We start from the raw sequence: 17,351 nt of genomic DNA, 5'->3' as shown, positions 1-17,351 counted from the left end.
GTGGGATTCGGGGTCTGGGAGCACTGCTGGGTATGGATAGTTTTGATAGCAAGAGGTTTGAAGAAAATCCATGGAGGCAGAGGGGAGTTAGGGCCTTGCTGCAGAGCGCGCGCGGAGTGATTTTGGAAATTTCCCCAAAAGTGACTAAGTCCCCATTTTTGTACTTTTGCTTTTTGGCTGTTTGGGGGTCTTCTACTTGTTTCCGCCTGAGTTGACGGCTCTGGGGCCATTGCTGGGAAGGTCTAGTACCGGATAAAAGTGTTTTGGAGAAAATCAGAGCAAAAAAAGTTTTTGCCTTTTTGCTCACTATCATGTTTTCGGTGGCATGTTTGGGGGGGGTCCTGGTGTTTGTGGGTGGGTTTTGGGGTCTGGGAGCAACGCTGGCACAGTCTAATTTTGATTGCATTTGTTTTCCAGGACATCCATGGTGGAAAAGTAGAGTTATGACCTGGCTGCACAGCGCGTTTGGACAGAATTGAAAGAAGGCTGAAAAATATTCTAAGTATGAGATTTTCCATTTTTGCTTTTTGCCTGTTTGGGGGTGTTGTGCTTTTTTGCGGGTTGGTTGGTGGGTCTTGGGGCATTGCTGGGAAGGTGTAATACCGGATAAAAGTGTTTTGTAGAAAATCCTTGAGGAAAAGCGTTTTTGCATTTTCTGACATTTCGCTCACTGCAGCATTTTTGGGGGCCTGTTTGGGGGGCTTCCTGGTGTTTCTGGGTGGGTTTCGGGGTCTGGGAGCACTGCTGGGTATGGCTAGTTTTGATAGCAAGAGGTTTGAAGAAAATCCATGGAGGCAGAGGGGAGTTAGGGCCTAGCTGCAGAGCGCGCGCGGAGTGATTTTGGAAATTTCCCCAAAAGTGACAAAGTCCCCATTTTTGTACTTTTGCTTTTTGGCTGTTTGGGGGTCTTCTACTTGTTTCCGCCTGGGTTGACGGCTCTGGGGCCATTGCTGGGAAGGTCTAGTACCGGATAAGAGTGTTTTGGAGAAAATCAGAGCAAAAAAAGTTTTTGCCTTTTTGCTCACTATCATGTTTTCGGTGGCCTGTTTGGGGGGGGTTCCTGGTGTTTGTGGGTGGGTTTTGGGGCCTGGGAGCAACGCTGGCACAGTCTAATTTTGATTGCATTTGTTTTCCAGGACATCCATGGTGGAAAAGTAGAGTTATGACATGGCTGCACAGCACGTTTGGACAGAATTGAAAGAAGGCCAAAAAATATTCTAAGTATGAGATTATCCATTTTTGCTTTTTGCCTGTTTGGGGTGGTTGTGCTTTTTTGCGGGTTGGTTGGTGGGTCTTGGGGCATTGCTGGGAAGGTGTAATACCGGATAAAAGTGTTTTGTAGAAAATCCTTGAGGAAAAGCGTTTTTGCATTTTCTGACATTTCGCTCACTACAGCATTTTTGGGGGCCTGTTTGAGGGGCTTCCTGGTGTTTGTGGGTGGGATTCGGGGTCTGGGAGCACTGCTGGGTATGGATAGTTTTGATAGCAAGAGGTTTGAAGAAAATCCATGGAGGCAGTGGGGAGTTAGGGCCTTGCAGCAGAGCGCGCGCGGAGTGATTTTGGAAATTTCCCCAAAAGTGACTAAGTCCCCATTTTTGTACTTTTGCTTTTTGGCTGTTTGGGGGTCTTCTACTTGTTTCCGCCTGGGTTGACGGCTCTGGGGCCATTGCTGGGAAGGTCTAGTACCGGATAAAAGTGTTTTGGAGAAAATCAGAGCAAAAAAAGTTTTTGCCTTTTTGCTCACTATCATGTTTTCGGTGGCATGTTTGGGGGGGGTCCTGGTGTTTGTGGGTGGGTTTTGGGGTCTGGGAGCAACGCTGGCACAGTCTAATTTTGATTGCATTTGTTTTCCAGGACATCCATGGTGGAAAAGTAGAGTTATGACCTGGCTGCACAGCGCGTTTGGACAGAATTGAAAGAAGGCTGAAAAATATTCTAAGTATGAGATTTTCCATTTTTGCTTTTTGCCTGTTTGGGGGTGTTGTGCTTTTTTGCGCGTTGGTTGGTGGGTCTTGGGGCATTGCTGGGAAGGTGTAATACCGGATAAAAGTGTTTTGTAGAAAATCCTTGAGGAAAAGCGTTTTTGCATTTTCTGACATTTCGCTCACTACAGCATTTTTGGGGGCCTGTTTGGGGGGCTTCCTGGTGTTTCTGGGTGGGTTTCGGGGTCTGGGAGCACTGCTGGGTATGGATAGTTTTGATAGCAAGAGGTTTGAAGAAAATCCATGGAGGCAGTGGGGAGTTAGGGCCTAGCTGAAGAGCGCGCGCGGAGTGATTTTGGAAGTTTCCCCAAAAGTGACAAAGTCCCCATTTTTGTACTTTTGCTTTTTGGCTGTTTGGGGGTCTTCTACTTGTTTCCGCCTGGGTTGACGGCTCTGGGGCCATTGCTGGGAAGGTCTAGTACCGGATAAAAGTGTTTTGTAGAAAATCAGAGCAAAAAAAGTTTTTGCCTTTTTGCTCACTATCATGTTTTCGGTGGCCTGTTTGGGGGGGTTCCTGGTGTTTGTGGGTGGGTTTTGGGGCCTGGGAGCAACGCTGGCACAGTCTAATTTTGATTGCATTTGTTTTCCAGGACATCCATGGTGGAAAAGTAGAGTTATGACCTGGCTGCACAGCACGTTTGGACAGAATTGAAAGAAGGCCAAAAAATATTCTAAGTATGAGATTATCCATTTTTGCTTTTTGCCTGTTTGGGGGTGTTGTGCTTTTTTGCGGGTTGGTTGGTGGGTCTTGGGGCATTGCTGGGAAGGTGTAATACCGGATAAAAGTGTTTTGTAGAAAATCCATGAGGAAAAGCGTTTTTGCATTTTCTGACATTTCGCTCACTAGAGCATTTTTGGGGACCTGTTTGAGGGGCTTCCTGGTGTTTGTGGGTGGGATTCGGGGTCTGGGAGCACTGCTGGGTATGGATAGTTTTGATAGCAAGAGGTTTGAAGAAAATCCATGGAGGCAGAGGGGAGTTAGGGCCTAGCTGCAGAGCGCGCGCGCAGTGATTTTGGAAATTTCCCCAAAAGTGACTAAGTCCCCATTTTTGTACTTTTGCTTTTTGGCTGTTTGGGGGTCTTCTACTTGTTTCCGCCTTGGTTGACGGCTCTGGGGCCATTGCTGGGAAGCTCTAATACCGGATAAAACTGGTTTGGACAAAATCCATGAGGAAAAAGGTTTTGCTTTTTATGACATTTCGCTCAATGTAGTGTTTTCGGGGGCCTGTTTGGGGGGCTTCCTGGTGTTTGTGGGTGGGATTCGGGGTCTGGGAGCACTGCTGGGTATGGATAGTTTTGATAGCAAGAGGTTTGAAGAAAATCCATGGAGGCAGAGGGGAGTTAGGGCCTTGCTGCAGAGCGCGCGCGGAGTGATTTTGGAAATTTCCCCAAAAGTGACTAAGTCCCCATTTTTGTACTTTTGCTTTTTGGCTGTTTGGGGGTCTTCTACTTGTTTCCGCCTGGGTTGCCGGCTCTGGGGCCATTGCTGGGAAGGTCTAGTACCAGATAAAAGTGTTTTGAAGAAAATCGGAGCAAAAAAAGTTTTTGCCTTTTTGCTCACTATCATGTTTTCGGTGGCCTATTTGGGGGGGTTCCTGGTATTTGTGGGTGGGTTTTGGGGTCTGGGAGCAACGCTGGCACAGTCTAATTTTGATTGCATTTGTTTTCCAGGACATCCATGGTGGAAAAGTAGAGTTATGACCTGGCTGCACAGCGCGTTTGGACAGAATTGAAAGAAGGCCGAAAAATATTTTAAGTATGAGATTTTCCATTTTTGCTTTTTGCCTGTTTGTGGGTGTTGTGCTTTTTTGCGGGTTGGTTGGTGGGTCTTGGGGCATTGCTGGGAAGGTGTAATACCGGATAAAAGTGTTTTGTAGAAAATCCATGAGGAAAAGCGTTTCTGCATTTTCTGACATTTCGCTCACTACAGCATTTTGGGGGCCTGTTTGGGAGGCTTCCTGGTGTTTCTGGGTGGGTTTCGGGGTCTGGGAGCACTGCTGGGTATGGATAGTTTTGATAGCAAGAGGTTTGAAGAAAATCCATGGAGGCAGAGGGGAGTTAGGGCCTAGCTGCAGAGTGCGCGCGGAGTGATTTTGGAAATTTCCCCAAAAGTGACAAAGTCCCCATTTTTGTACTTTTGCTTTCTGGCTGTTTGGGGGTCTTCTACTTGTTTCCGCATGGGTTGACGGCTCTGGGGCCATTGCTGGGAAGGTCTAGTACCGGATAAAAGTGTTTTGGAGAAAATCAGAGCAAAAAAAGTTTTTGACTTTTTGCTCACTATCATGTTTTCGGTGGCCTGTTTGGGGGGGTTCCTGGTGTTTGTGGGTGGGTTTTGGGGCCTGGGAGCAACGCTGGCACAGTCTAATTTTGATTGCATTTGTTTTCCAGGACATCCATGGTGGAAAAGTAGAGTTATGACCTGGCTGCACAGCACGTTTGGACAGAATTGAAAGAAGGCCAAAAAATATTCTAAGTATGAGATTATCCATTTTTGCTTTTTGCCTGTTTGGGGGTGTTGTGCTTTTTTGCGGGTTGGTTGGTGGGTCTTGGGGCATTGCTGGGAAGGTGTAATACCGGATAAAAGTGTTTTGTGGAAAATCCATGAGGAAAAGCGTTTTTGCATTTTCTGACATTTCGCTCACTACAGCATTTTTGGGGGCCTGTTTGAGGGGCTTCCTGGTGTTTGTGGGTGGGTTTCGGGGTCTGGGAGCACTGCTGGGTATGGATGGTTTTGATAGCAAGAGGTTTGAAGAAAATCCATGGAGGCAGAGGGGAGTTAGGGCCTAGCTGCAGAGTGCGCGCGGAGTGATTTTGGAAATTTCCCCAAAAGTGACAAAGTCCCCATTTTTGTACTTTTGCTTTTTGGCTGTTTGGGGGTCTTCTACTTGTTTCCGCCTGGGTTGCCGGCTCTGGGGCCATTGCTGGGAAGGTCTAGTACCAGATAAAAGTGTTTTGAAGAAAATCGGAGCAAAAAAAGTTTTTGCCTTTTTGTTCACTATCATGTTTTCGGTGGCCTATTTGGGGGGTTTCCTGGTATTTGTGGGTGGGTTTTGGGGTCTGGGAGCAACGCTGGCACAGTCTAATTTTGATTGCATTTGTTTTCCAGGACATCCATGGTGGAAAAGTAGAGTTATGACCTGGCTGCACAGCGCGTTTGGACAGAATTGAAAGAAGGCCGAAAAATATTTTAAGTATGAGATTTTCCATTTTTGCTTTTTGCCTGTTTGTGGGTGTTGTGCTTTTTTGCGGGTTGGTTGGTGGGTCTTGGGGCATTGCTGGGAAGGTGTAATACCGGATAAAAGTGTTTTGTAGAAAATCCATGAGGAAAAGCGTTTCTGCATTTTCTGACATTTCGCTCACTACAGCATTTTGGGGGCCTGTTTGGGAGGCTTCCTGGTGTTTCTGGGTGGGTTTCGGGGTCTGGGTGCACTGCTGGGTATGGATAGTTTTGATAGCAAGAGGTTTGAAGAAAATCCATGGAGGCAGAGGGGAGTTAGGGCCTAGCTGCAGAGCGCGCGCGGAGTGATTTTGGAAATTTCCCCAAAAGTGACTAAGTCCCCATTTTTGTACTTTTGCTTTTTGGCTGTTTGGGGGTCTTCTACTTGTTTCCGCCTGGGTTGACGGCTCTGGGGCCATTGCTGGGAAGCTCTAATACCGGATAAAACTGGTTTGGACAAAATCCATGAGGAAAAAGGTTTTGCTTTTTCTGACATTTCGCTCAATGTAGTGTTTTCGGGGGCCTGTTTGGGGGGCTTCCTGGTGTTTGTGGGTGGGTTTCGGGGTCTGGGAGCACTGCTGGGTATGGATAGTTTTGATAGCAAGAGGTTTGAAGAAAATCCATGGAGGCAGAGGGGAGTTAGGGCCTAGCTGCAGAGCGCGCGCGGAGTGCTTTTGGAAATTTCTCCAAAAGTGACAAAGTCCCCATTTTTGTACTTTTGCTTTTTGGCTGTTTGGGGGTCTTCTACTTGTTTCCGCCTGGGTTGCCGGCTCTGGGGCCATTGCTGGGAAGGTCTAGTACCGGATAAAAGTGTTTTGGAGAAAATCAGAGCAAAAAAAGTTTTTGCCTTTTTGCTCACTATCATGTTTTCGGTGGCCTGTTTGGGGGGGTTCCTGGTGTTTGTGGGTGGGTTTGCGGGCCTGGGAGCAATGCTGGCACAGTCTAATTTTGATTGCATTTGTTTTCCAGGACATCCATGGTGGAAAAGTAGAGTTATGACCTGGCTGCACAGCACGTTTGGACAGAATTGAAAGAAGGCCGAAAAATATTCTAAGTATGAGATTATCCATTTTTGGTTTTTGCCTGTTTGGTGTTGTTGTGCTTTTTTGCGGGTTGGTTGGTGGGTCTTGGGGCATTGCTGGGAAGGTGTAATACCGGATAAAAGTGTTTTGTAGAAAATCCTTGAGGAAAAGCGTTTTTGCATTTTCTGACATTTCGCTCACTACAGCATTTTTGGGGGCCTGTTTGAGGGGCTTCCTGGTGTTTGTGGGTGGGATTCGGGGTCTGGGAGCACTGCTGGGTATGGATAGTTTTGATAGCAAGAGGTTTGAAGAAAATCCATGGAGGCAGAGGGGAGTTAGGGCCTTGCTGCAGAGCGCGCGCGGAGTGATTTTGGAAATTTCCCCAAAAGTGACTAAGTCCCCATTTTTGTACTTTTGCTTTTTGGCTGTTTGGGGGTCTTCTACTTGTTTCCGCCTGAGTTGACGGCTCTGGGGCCATTGCTGGGAAGGTCTAGTACCGGATAAAAGTGTTTTGGAGAAAATCAGAGCAAAAAAAGTTTTTGCCTTTTTGCTCACTATCATGTTTTCGGTGGCATGTTTGGGGGGGGTCCTGGTGTTTGTGGGTGGGTTTTGGGGTCTGGGAGCAACGCTGGCACAGTCTAATTTTGATTGCATTTGTTTTCCAGGACATCCATGGTGGAAAAGTAGAGTTATGACCTGGCTGCACAGCGCGTTTGGACAGAATTGAAAGAAGGCTGAAAAATATTCTAAGTATGAGATTTTCCATTTTTGCTTTTTGCCTGTTTGGGGGTGTTGTGCTTTTTTGCGGGTTGGTTGGTGGGTCTTGGGGCATTGCTGGGAAGGTGTAATACCGGATAAAAGTGTTTTGTAGAAAATCCTTGAGGAAAAGCGTTTTTGCATTTTCTGACATTTCGCTCACTGCAGCATTTTTGGGGGCCTGTTTGGGGGGCTTCCTGGTGTTTCTGGGTGGGTTTCGGGGTCTGGGAGCACTGCTGGGTATGGCTAGTTTTGATAGCAAGAGGTTTGAAGAAAATCCATGGAGGCAGAGGGGAGTTAGGGCCTAGCTGCAGAGCGCGCGCGGAGTGATTTTGGAAATTTCCCCAAAAGTGACAAAGTCCCCATTTTTGTACTTTTGCTTTTTGGCTGTTTGGGGGTCTTCTACTTGTTTCCGCCTGGGTTGACGGCTCTGGGGCCATTGCTGGGAAGGTCTAGTACCGGATAAGAGTGTTTTGGAGAAAATCAGAGCAAAAAAAGTTTTTGCCTTTTTGCTCACTATCATGTTTTCGGTGGCCTGTTTGGGGGGGGTTCCTGGTGTTTGTGGGTGGGTTTTGGGGCCTGGGAGCAACGCTGGCACAGTCTAATTTTGATTGCATTTGTTTTCCAGGACATCCATGGTGGAAAAGTAGAGTTATGACATGGCTGCACAGCACGTTTGGACAGAATTGAAAGAAGGCCAAAAAATATTCTAAGTATGAGATTATCCATTTTTGCTTTTTGCCTGTTTGGGGTGGTTGTGCTTTTTTGCGGGTTGGTTGGTGGGTCTTGGGGCATTGCTGGGAAGGTGTAATACCGGATAAAAGTGTTTTGTAGAAAATCCTTGAGGAAAAGCGTTTTTGCATTTTCTGACATTTCGCTCACTACAGCATTTTTGGGGGCCTGTTTGAGGGGCTTCCTGGTGTTTGTGGGTGGGATTCGGGGTCTGGGAGCACTGCTGGGTATGGATAGTTTTGATAGCAAGAGGTTTGAAGAAAATCCATGGAGGCAGTGGGGAGTTAGGGCCTTGCAGCAGAGCGCGCGCGGAGTGATTTTGGAAATTTCCCCAAAAGTGACTAAGTCCCCATTTTTGTACTTTTGCTTTTTGGCTGTTTGGGGGTCTTCTACTTGTTTCCGCCTGGGTTGACGGCTCTGGGGCCATTGCTGGGAAGGTCTAGTACCGGATAAAAGTGTTTTGGAGAAAATCAGAGCAAAAAAAGTTTTTGCCTTTTTGCTCACTATCATGTTTTCGGTGGCATGTTTGGGGGGGGTCCTGGTGTTTGTGGGTGGGTTTTGGGGTCTGGGAGCAACGCTGGCACAGTCTAATTTTGATTGCATTTGTTTTCCAGGACATCCATGGTGGAAAAGTAGAGTTATGACCTGGCTGCACAGCGCGTTTGGACAGAATTGAAAGAAGGCTGAAAAATATTCTAAGTATGAGATTTTCCATTTTTGCTTTTTGCCTGTTTGGGGGTGTTGTGCTTTTTTGCGCGTTGGTTGGTGGGTCTTGGGGCATTGCTGGGAAGGTGTAATACCGGATAAAAGTGTTTTGTAGAAAATCCTTGAGGAAAAGCGTTTTTGCATTTTCTGACATTTCGCTCACTACAGCATTTTTGGGGGCCTGTTTGGGGGGCTTCCTGGTGTTTCTGGGTGGGTTTCGGGGTCTGGGAGCACTGCTGGGTATGGATAGTTTTGATAGCAAGAGGTTTGAAGAAAATCCATGGAGGCAGTGGGGAGTTAGGGCCTAGCTGAAGAGCGCGCGCGGAGTGATTTTGGAAGTTTCCCCAAAAGTGACAAAGTCCCCATTTTTGTACTTTTGCTTTTTGGCTGTTTGGGGGTCTTCTACTTGTTTCCGCCTGGGTTGACGGCTCTGGGGCCATTGCTGGGAAGGTCTAGTACCGGATAAAAGTGTTTTGTAGAAAATCAGAGCAAAAAAAGTTTTTGCCTTTTTGCTCACTATCATGTTTTCGGTGGCCTGTTTGGGGGGGTTCCTGGTGTTTGTGGGTGGGTTTTGGGGCCTGGGAGCAACGCTGGCACAGTCTAATTTTGATTGCATTTGTTTTCCAGGACATCCATGGTGGAAAAGTAGAGTTATGACCTGGCTGCACAGCACGTTTGGACAGAATTGAAAGAAGGCCAAAAAATATTCTAAGTATGAGATTATCCATTTTTGCTTTTTGCCTGTTTGGGGGTGTTGTGCTTTTTTGCGGGTTGGTTGGTGGGTCTTGGGGCATTGCTGGGAAGGTGTAATACCGGATAAAAGTGTTTTGTAGAAAATCCATGAGGAAAAGCGTTTTTGCATTTTCTGACATTTCGCTCACTAGAGCATTTTTGGGGACCTGTTTGAGGGGCTTCCTGGTGTTTGTGGGTGGGATTCGGGGTCTGGGAGCACTGCTGGGTATGGATAGTTTTGATAGCAAGAGGTTTGAAGAAAATCCATGGAGGCAGAGGGGAGTTAGGGCCTAGCTGCAGAGCGCGCGCGCAGTGATTTTGGAAATTTCCCCAAAAGTGACTAAGTCCCCATTTTTGTACTTTTGCTTTTTGGCTGTTTGGGGGTCTTCTACTTGTTTCCGCCTTGGTTGACGGCTCTGGGGCCATTGCTGGGAAGCTCTAATACCGGATAAAACTGGTTTGGACAAAATCCATGAGGAAAAAGGTTTTGCTTTTTATGACATTTCGCTCAATGTAGTGTTTTCGGGGGCCTGTTTGGGGGGCTTCCTGGTGTTTGTGGGTGGGATTCGGGGTCTGGGAGCACTGCTGGGTATGGATAGTTTTGATAGCAAGAGGTTTGAAGAAAATCCATGGAGGCAGAGGGGAGTTAGGGCCTTGCTGCAGAGCGCGCGCGGAGTGATTTTGGAAATTTCCCCAAAAGTGACTAAGTCCCCATTTTTGTACTTTTGCTTTTTGGCTGTTTGGGGGTCTTCTACTTGTTTCCGCCTGGGTTGCCGGCTCTGGGGCCATTGCTGGGAAGGTCTAGTACCAGATAAAAGTGTTTTGAAGAAAATCAGAGCAAAAAAAGTTTTTGCCTTTTTGCTCACTATCATGTTTTCGGTGGCCTATTTGGGGGGGTTCCTGGTATTTGTGGGTGGGTTTTGGGGTCTGGGAGCAACGCTGGCACAGTCTAATTTTGATTGCATTTGTTTTCCAGGACATCCATGGTGGAAAAGTAGAGTTATGACCTGGCTGCACAGCGCGTTTGGACAGAATTGAAAGAAGGCCGAAAAATATTTTAAGTATGAGATTTTCCATTTTTGCTTTTTGCCTGTTTGTGGGTGTTGTGCTTTTTTGCGGGTTGGTTGGTGGGTCTTGGGGCATTGCTGGGAAGGTGTAATACCGGATAAAAGTGTTTTGTAGAAAATCCATGAGGAAAAGCGTTTCTGCATTTTCTGACATTTCGCTCACTACAGCATTTTGGGGGCCTGTTTGGGAGGCTTCCTGGTGTTTCTGGGTGGGTTTCGGGGTCTGGGAGCACTGCTGGGTATGGATAGTTTTGATAGCAAGAGGTTTGAAGAAAATCCATGGAGGCAGAGGGGAGTTAGGGCCTAGCTGCAGAGTGCGCGCGGAGTGATTTTGGAAATTTCCCCAAAAGTGACAAAGTCCCCATTTTTGTACTTTTGCTTTCTGGCTGTTTGGGGGTCTTCTACTTGTTTCCGCCTGGGTTGACGGCTCTGGGGCCATTGCTGGGAAGGTCTAGTACCGGATAAAAGTGTTTTGGAGAAAATCAGAGCAAAAAAAGTTTTTGCCTTTTTGCTCACTATCATGTTTTCGGTGGCCTGTTTGGGGGGGTTCCTGGTGTTTGTGGGTGGGTTTTGGGGCCTGGGAGCAACGCTGGCACAGTCTAATTTTGATTGCATTTGTTTTCCAGGACATCCATGGTGGAAAAGTAGAGTTATGACCTGGCTGCACAGCACGTTTGGACAGAATTGAAAGAAGGCCAAAAAATATTCTAAGTATGAGATTATCCATTTTTGCTTTTTGCCTGTTTGGGGGTGTTGTGCTTTTTTGCGGGTTGGTTGGTGGGTCTTGGGGCATTGCTGGGAAGGTGTAATACCGGATAAAAGTGTTTTGTGGAAAATCCATGAGGAAAAGCGTTTTTGCATTTTCTGACATTTCGCTCACTACAGCATTTTTGGGGGCCTGTTTGAGGGGCTTCCTGGTGTTTGTGGGTGGGTTTCGGGGTCTGGGAGCACTGCTGGGTATGGATGGTTTTGATAGCAAGAGGTTTGAAGAAAATCCATGGAGGCAGAGGGGAGTTAGGACCTAGCTGCAGAGTGCGCGCGGAGTGATTTTGGAAATTTCCCCAAAAGTGACTAAGTCCCCATTTTTGTACTTTTGCTTTTTGGCTGTTTGGGGGTCTTCTACTTGTTTCCGCCTTGGTTGACGGCTCTGGGGCCATTGCTGGGAAGCTCTAATACCGGATAAAACTGGTTTGGACAAAATCCATGAGGAAAAAGGTTTTGCTTTTTATGACATTTCGCTCAATGTAGTGTTTTCGGGGGCCTGTTTGGGGGGCTTCCTGGTGTTTGTGGGTGGGATTCGGGGTCTGGGAGCACTGCTGGGTATGGATAGTTTTGATAGCAAGAGGTTTGAAGAAAATCCATGGAGGCAGAGGGGAGTTAGGGCCTTGCTGCAGAGCGCGCGCGGAGTGATTTTGGAAATTTCCCCAAAAGTGACTAAGTCCCCATTTTTGTACTTTTGCTTTTTGGCTGTTTGGGGGTCTTCTACTTGTTTCCGCCTGAGTTGACGGCTCTGGGGCCATTGCTGGGAAGGTCTAGTACCGGATAAAAGTGTTTTGGAGAAAATCAGAGCAAAAAAAGTTTTTGCCTTTTTGCTCACTATCATGTTTTCGGTGGCATGTTTGGGGGGGGTCCTGGTGTTTGTGGGTGGGTTTTGGGGTCTGGGAGCAACGCTGGCACAGTCTAATTTTGATTGCATTTGTTTTCCAGGACATCCATGGTGGAAAAGTAGAGTTATGACCTGGCTGCACAGCGCGTTTGGACAGAATTGAAAGAAGGCTGAAAAATATTCTAAGTATGAGATTTTCCATTTTTGCTTTTTGCCTGTTTGGGGGTGTTGTGCTTTTTTGCGGGTTGGTTGGTGGGTCTTGGGGCATTGCTGGGAAGGTGTAATACCGGATAAAAGTGTTTTGTAGAAAATCCTTGAGGAAAAGCGTTTTTGCATTTTCTGACATTTCGCTCACTGCAGCATTTTTGGGGGCCTGTTTGGGGGGCTTCCTGGTGTTTCTGGGTGGGTTTCGGGGTCTGGGAGCACTGCTGGGTATGGCTAGTTTTGATAGCAAGAGGTTTGAAGAAAATCCATGGAGGCAGAGGGGAGTTAGGGCCTAGCTGCAGAGCGCGCGCGGAGTGATTTTGGAAATTTCCCCAAAAGTGACAAAGTCCCCATTTTTGTACTTTTGCTTTTTGGCTGTTTGGGGGTCTTCTACTTGTTTCCGCCTGGGTTGACGGCTCTGGGGCCATTGCTGGGAAGGTCTAGTACCGGATAAGAGTGTTTTGGAGAAAATCAGAGCAAAAAAAGTTTTTGCCTTTTTGCTCACTATCATGTTTTCGGTGGCCTGTTTGGGGGGGGTTCCTGGTGTTTGTGGGTGGGTTTTGGGGCCTGGGAGCAACGCTGGCACAGTCTAATTTTGATTGCATTTGTTTTCCAGGACATCCATGGTGGAAAAGTAGAGTTATGACATGGCTGCACAGCACGTTTGGACAGAATTGAAAGAAGGCCAAAAAATATTCTAAGTATGAGATTATCCATTTTTGCTTTTTGCCTGTTTGGGGTGGTTGTGCTTTTTTGCGGGTTGGTTGGTGGGTCTTGGGGCATTGCTGGGAAGGTGTAATACCGGATAAAAGTGTTTTGTAGAAAATCCTTGAGGAAAAGCGTTTTTGCATTTTCTGACATTTCGCTCACTACAGCATTTTTGGGGGCCTGTTTGAGGGGCTTCCTGGTGTTTGTGGGTGGGATTCGGGGTCTGGGAGCACTGCTGGGTATGGATAGTTTTGATAGCAAGAGGTTTGAAGAAAATCCATGGAGGCAGTGGGGAGTTAGGGCCTTGCAGCAGAGCGCGCGCGGAGTGATTTTGGAAATTTCCCCAAAAGTGACTAAGTCCCCATTTTTGTACTTTTGCTTTTTGGCTGTTTGGGGGTCTTCTACTTGTTTCCGCCTGGGTTGACGGCTCTGGGGCCATTGCTGGGAAGGTCTAGTACCGGATAAAAGTGTTTTGGAGAAAATCAGAGCAAAAAAAGTTTTTGCCTTTTTGCTCACTATCATGTTTTCGGTGGCATGTTTGGGGGGGGTCCTGGTGTTTGTGGGTGGGTTTTGGGGTCTGGGAGCAACGCTGGCACAGTCTAATTTTGATTGCATTTGTTTTCCAGGACATCCATGGTGGAAAAGTAGAGTTATGACCTGGCTGCACAGCGCGTTTGGACAGAATTGAAAGAAGGCTGAAAAATATTCTAAGTATGAGATTTTCCATTTTTGCTTTTTGCCTGTTTGGGGGTGTTGTGCTTTTTTGCGCGTTGGTTGGTGGGTCTTGGGGCATTGCTGGGAAGGTGTAATACCGGATAAAAGTGTTTTGTAGAAAATCCTTGAGGAAAAGCGTTTTTGCATTTTCTGACATTTCGCTCACTACAGCATTTTTGGGGGCCTGTTTGGGGGGCTTCCTGGTGTTTCTGGGTGGGTTTCGGGGTCTGGGAGCACTGCTGGGTATGGATAGTTTTGATAGCAAGAGGTTTGAAGAAAATCCATGGAGGCAGTGGGGAGTTAGGGCCTAGCTGAAGAGCGCGCGCGGAGTGATTTTGGAAGTTTCCCCAAAAGTGACAAAGTCCCCATTTTTGTACTTTTGCTTTTTGGCTGTTTGGGGGTCTTCTACTTGTTTCCGCCTGGGTTGACGGCTCTGGGGCCATTGCTGGGAAGGTCTAGTACCGGATAAAAGTGTTTTGTAGAAAATCAGAGCAAAAAAAGTTTTTGCCTTTTTGCTCACTATCATGTTTTCGGTGGCCTGTTTGGGGGGGTTCCTGGTGTTTGTGGGTGGGTTTTGGGGCCTGGGAGCAACGCTGGCACAGTCTAATTTTGATTGCATTTGTTTTCCAGGACATCCATGGTGGAAAAGTAGAGTTATGACCTGGCTGCACAGCACGTTTGGACAGAATTGAAAGAAGGCCAAAAAATATTCTAAGTATGAGATTATCCATTTTTGCTTTTTGCCTGTTTGGGGGTGTTGTGCTTTTTTGCGGGTTGGTTGGTGGGTCTTGGGGCATTGCTGGGAAGGTGTAATACCGGATAAAAGTGTTTTGTAGAAAATCCATGAGGAAAAGCGTTTTTGCATTTTCTGACATTTCGCTCACTAGAGCATTTTTGGGGACCTGTTTGAGGGGCTTCCTGGTGTTTGTGGGTGGGATTCGGGGTCTGGGAGCACTGCTGGGTATGGATAGTTTTGATAGCAAGAGGTTTGAAGAAAATCCATGGAGGCAGAGGGGAGTTAGGGCCTAGCTGCAGAGCGCGCGCGCAGTGATTTTGGAAATTTCCCCAAAAGTGACTAAGTCCCCATTTTTGTACTTTTGCTTTTTGGCTGTTTGGGGGTCTTCTACTTGTTTCCGCCTTGGTTGACGGCTCTGGGGCCATTGCTGGGAAGCTCTAATACCGGATAAAACTGGTTTGGACAAAATCCATGAGGAAAAAGGTTTTGCTTTTTATGACATTTCGCTCAATGTAGTGTTTTCGGGGGCCTGTTTGGGGGGCTTCCTGGTGTTTGTGGGTGGGATTCGGGGTCTGGGAGCACTGCTGGGTATGGATAGTTTTGATAGCAAGAGGTTTGAAGAAAATCCATGGAGGCAGAGGGGAGTTAGGGCCTTGCTGCAGAGCGCGCGCGGAGTGATTTTGGAAATTTCCCCAAAAGTGACTAAGTCCCCATTTTTGTACTTTTGCTTTTTGGCTGTTTGGGGGTCTTCTACTTGTTTCCGCCTGGGTTGCCGGCTCTGGGGCCATTGCTGGGAAGGTCTAGTACCAGATAAAAGTGTTTTGAAGAAAATCAGAGCAAAAAAAGTTTTTGCCTTTTTGCTCACTATCATGTTTTCGGTGGCCTATTTGGGGGGGTTCCTGGTATTTGTGGGTGGGTTTTGGGGTCTGGGAGCAACGCTGGCACAGTCTAATTTTGATTGCATTTGTTTTCCAGGACATCCATGGTGGAAAAGTAGAGTTATGACCTGGCTGCACAGCGCGTTTGGACAGAATTGAAAGAAGGCCGAAAAATATTTTAAGTATGAGATTTTCCATTTTTGCTTTTTGCCTGTTTGTGGGTGTTGTGCTTTTTTGCGGGTTGGTTGGTGGGTCTTGGGGCATTGCTGGGAAGGTGTAATACCGGATAAAAGTGTTTTGTAGAAAATCCATGAGGAAAAGCGTTTCTGCATTTTCTGACATTTCGCTCACTACAGCATTTTGGGGGCCTGTTTGGGAGGCTTCCTGGTGTTTCTGGGTGGGTTTCGGGGTCTGGGAGCACTGCTGGGTATGGATAGTTTTGATAGCAAGAGGTTTGAAGAAAATCCATGGAGGCAGAGGGGAGTTAGGGCCTAGCTGCAGAGTGCGCGCGGAGTGATTTTGGAAATTTCCCCAAAAGTGACAAAGTCCCCATTTTTGTACTTTTGCTTTCTGGCTGTTTGGGGGTCTTCTACTTGTTTCCGCCTGGGTTGACGGCTCTGGGGCCATTGCTGGGAAGGTCTAGTACCGGATAAAAGTGTTTTGGAGAAAATCAGAGCAAAAAAAGTTTTTGCCTTTTTGCTCACTATCATGTTTTCGGTGGCCTGTTTGGGGGGGTTCCTGGTGTTTGTGGGTGGGTTTTGGGGCCTGGGAGCAACGCTGGCACAGTCTAATTTTGATTGCATTTGTTTTCCAGGACATCCATGGTGGAAAAGTAGAGTTATGACCTGGCTGCACAGCACGTTTGGACAGAATTGAAAGAAGGCCAAAAAATATTCTAAGTATGAGATTATCCATTTTTGCTTTTTGCCTGTTTGGGGGTGTTGTGCTTTTTTGCGGGTTGGTTGGTGGGTCTTGGGGCATTGCTGGGAAGGTGTAATACCGGATAAAAGTGTTTTGTGGAAAATCCATGAGGAAAAGCGTTTTTGCATTTTCTGACATTTCGCTCACTACAGCATTTTTGGGGGCCTGTTTGAGGGGCTTCCTGGTGTTTGTGGGTGGGTTTCGGGGTCTGGGAGCACTGCTGGGTATGGATGGTTTTGATAGCAAGAGGTTTGAAGAAAATCCATGGAGGCAGAGGGGAGTTAGGACCTAGCTGCAGAGTGCGCGCGGAGTGATTTTGGAAATTTCCCCAAAAGTGACAAAGTCCCCATTTTTGTACTTTTGCTTTTTGGCTGTTTGGGGGTCTTCTACTTGTTTCCGCCTGGGTTGCCGGCTCTGGGGCCATTGCTGGGAAGGTCTAGTACCAGATAAAAGTGTTTTGAAGAAAATCGGAGCAAAAAAAGTTTTTGCCTTTTTGTTCACTATCATGTTTTCGGTGGCCTATTTGGGGGGTTTCCTGGTATTTGTGGGTGGGTTTTGGGGTCTGGGAGCAACGCTGGCACAGTCTAATTTTGATTGCATTTGTTTTCCAGGACATCCATGGTGGAAAAGTAGAGTTATGACCTGGCTGCACAGCGCGTTTGGACAGAATTGAAAGAAGGCCGAAAAATATTTTAAGTATGAGATTTTCCATTTTTGCTTTTTGCCTGTTTGTGGGTGTTGTGCTTTTTTGCGGGTTGGTTGGTGGGTCTTGGGGCATTGCTGGGAAGGTGTAATACCGGATAAAAGTGTTTTGTAGAAAATCCATGAGGAAAAGCGTTTCTGCATTTTCTGACATTTCGCTCACTACAGCATTTTGGGGGCCTGTTTGGGAGGCTTCCTGGTGTTTCTGGGTGGGTTTCGGGGTCTGGGTGCACTGCTGGGTATGGATAGTTTTGATAGCAAGAGGTTTGAAGAAAATCCATGGAGGCAGAGGGGAGTTAGGGCCTAGCTGCAGAGCGCGCGCGGAGTGATTTTGGAAATTTCCCCAAAAGTGACTAAGTCCCCATTTTTGTACTTTTGCTTTTTGGCTGTTTGGGGGTCTTCTACTTGTTTCCGCCTGGGTTGACGGCTCTGGGGCCATTGCTGGGAAGCTCTAATACCGGATAAAACTGGTTTGGACAAAATCCATGAGGAAAAAGGTTTTGCTTTTTCTGACATTTCGCTCAATGTAGTGTTTTCGGGGGCCTGTTTGGGGGGCTTCCTGGTGTTTGTGGGTGGGTTTCGGGGTCTGGGAGCACTGCTGGGTATGGATAGTTTTGATAGCAAGAGGTTTGAAGAAAATCCATGGAGGCAGAGGGGAGTTAGGGCCTA

Source organism: Lissotriton helveticus, chromosome 4_1 (genome assembly GCF_964261635.1).
Source record: "Lissotriton helveticus chromosome 4_1, aLisHel1.1, whole genome shotgun sequence".
NCBI classification, from domain to species: Eukaryota; Metazoa; Chordata; class Amphibia; order Caudata; family Salamandridae; genus Lissotriton; species Lissotriton helveticus.
The sequence above is the reverse complement of the archived record's forward strand: the minus strand, read 5'-3'. Positions refer to the sequence as shown.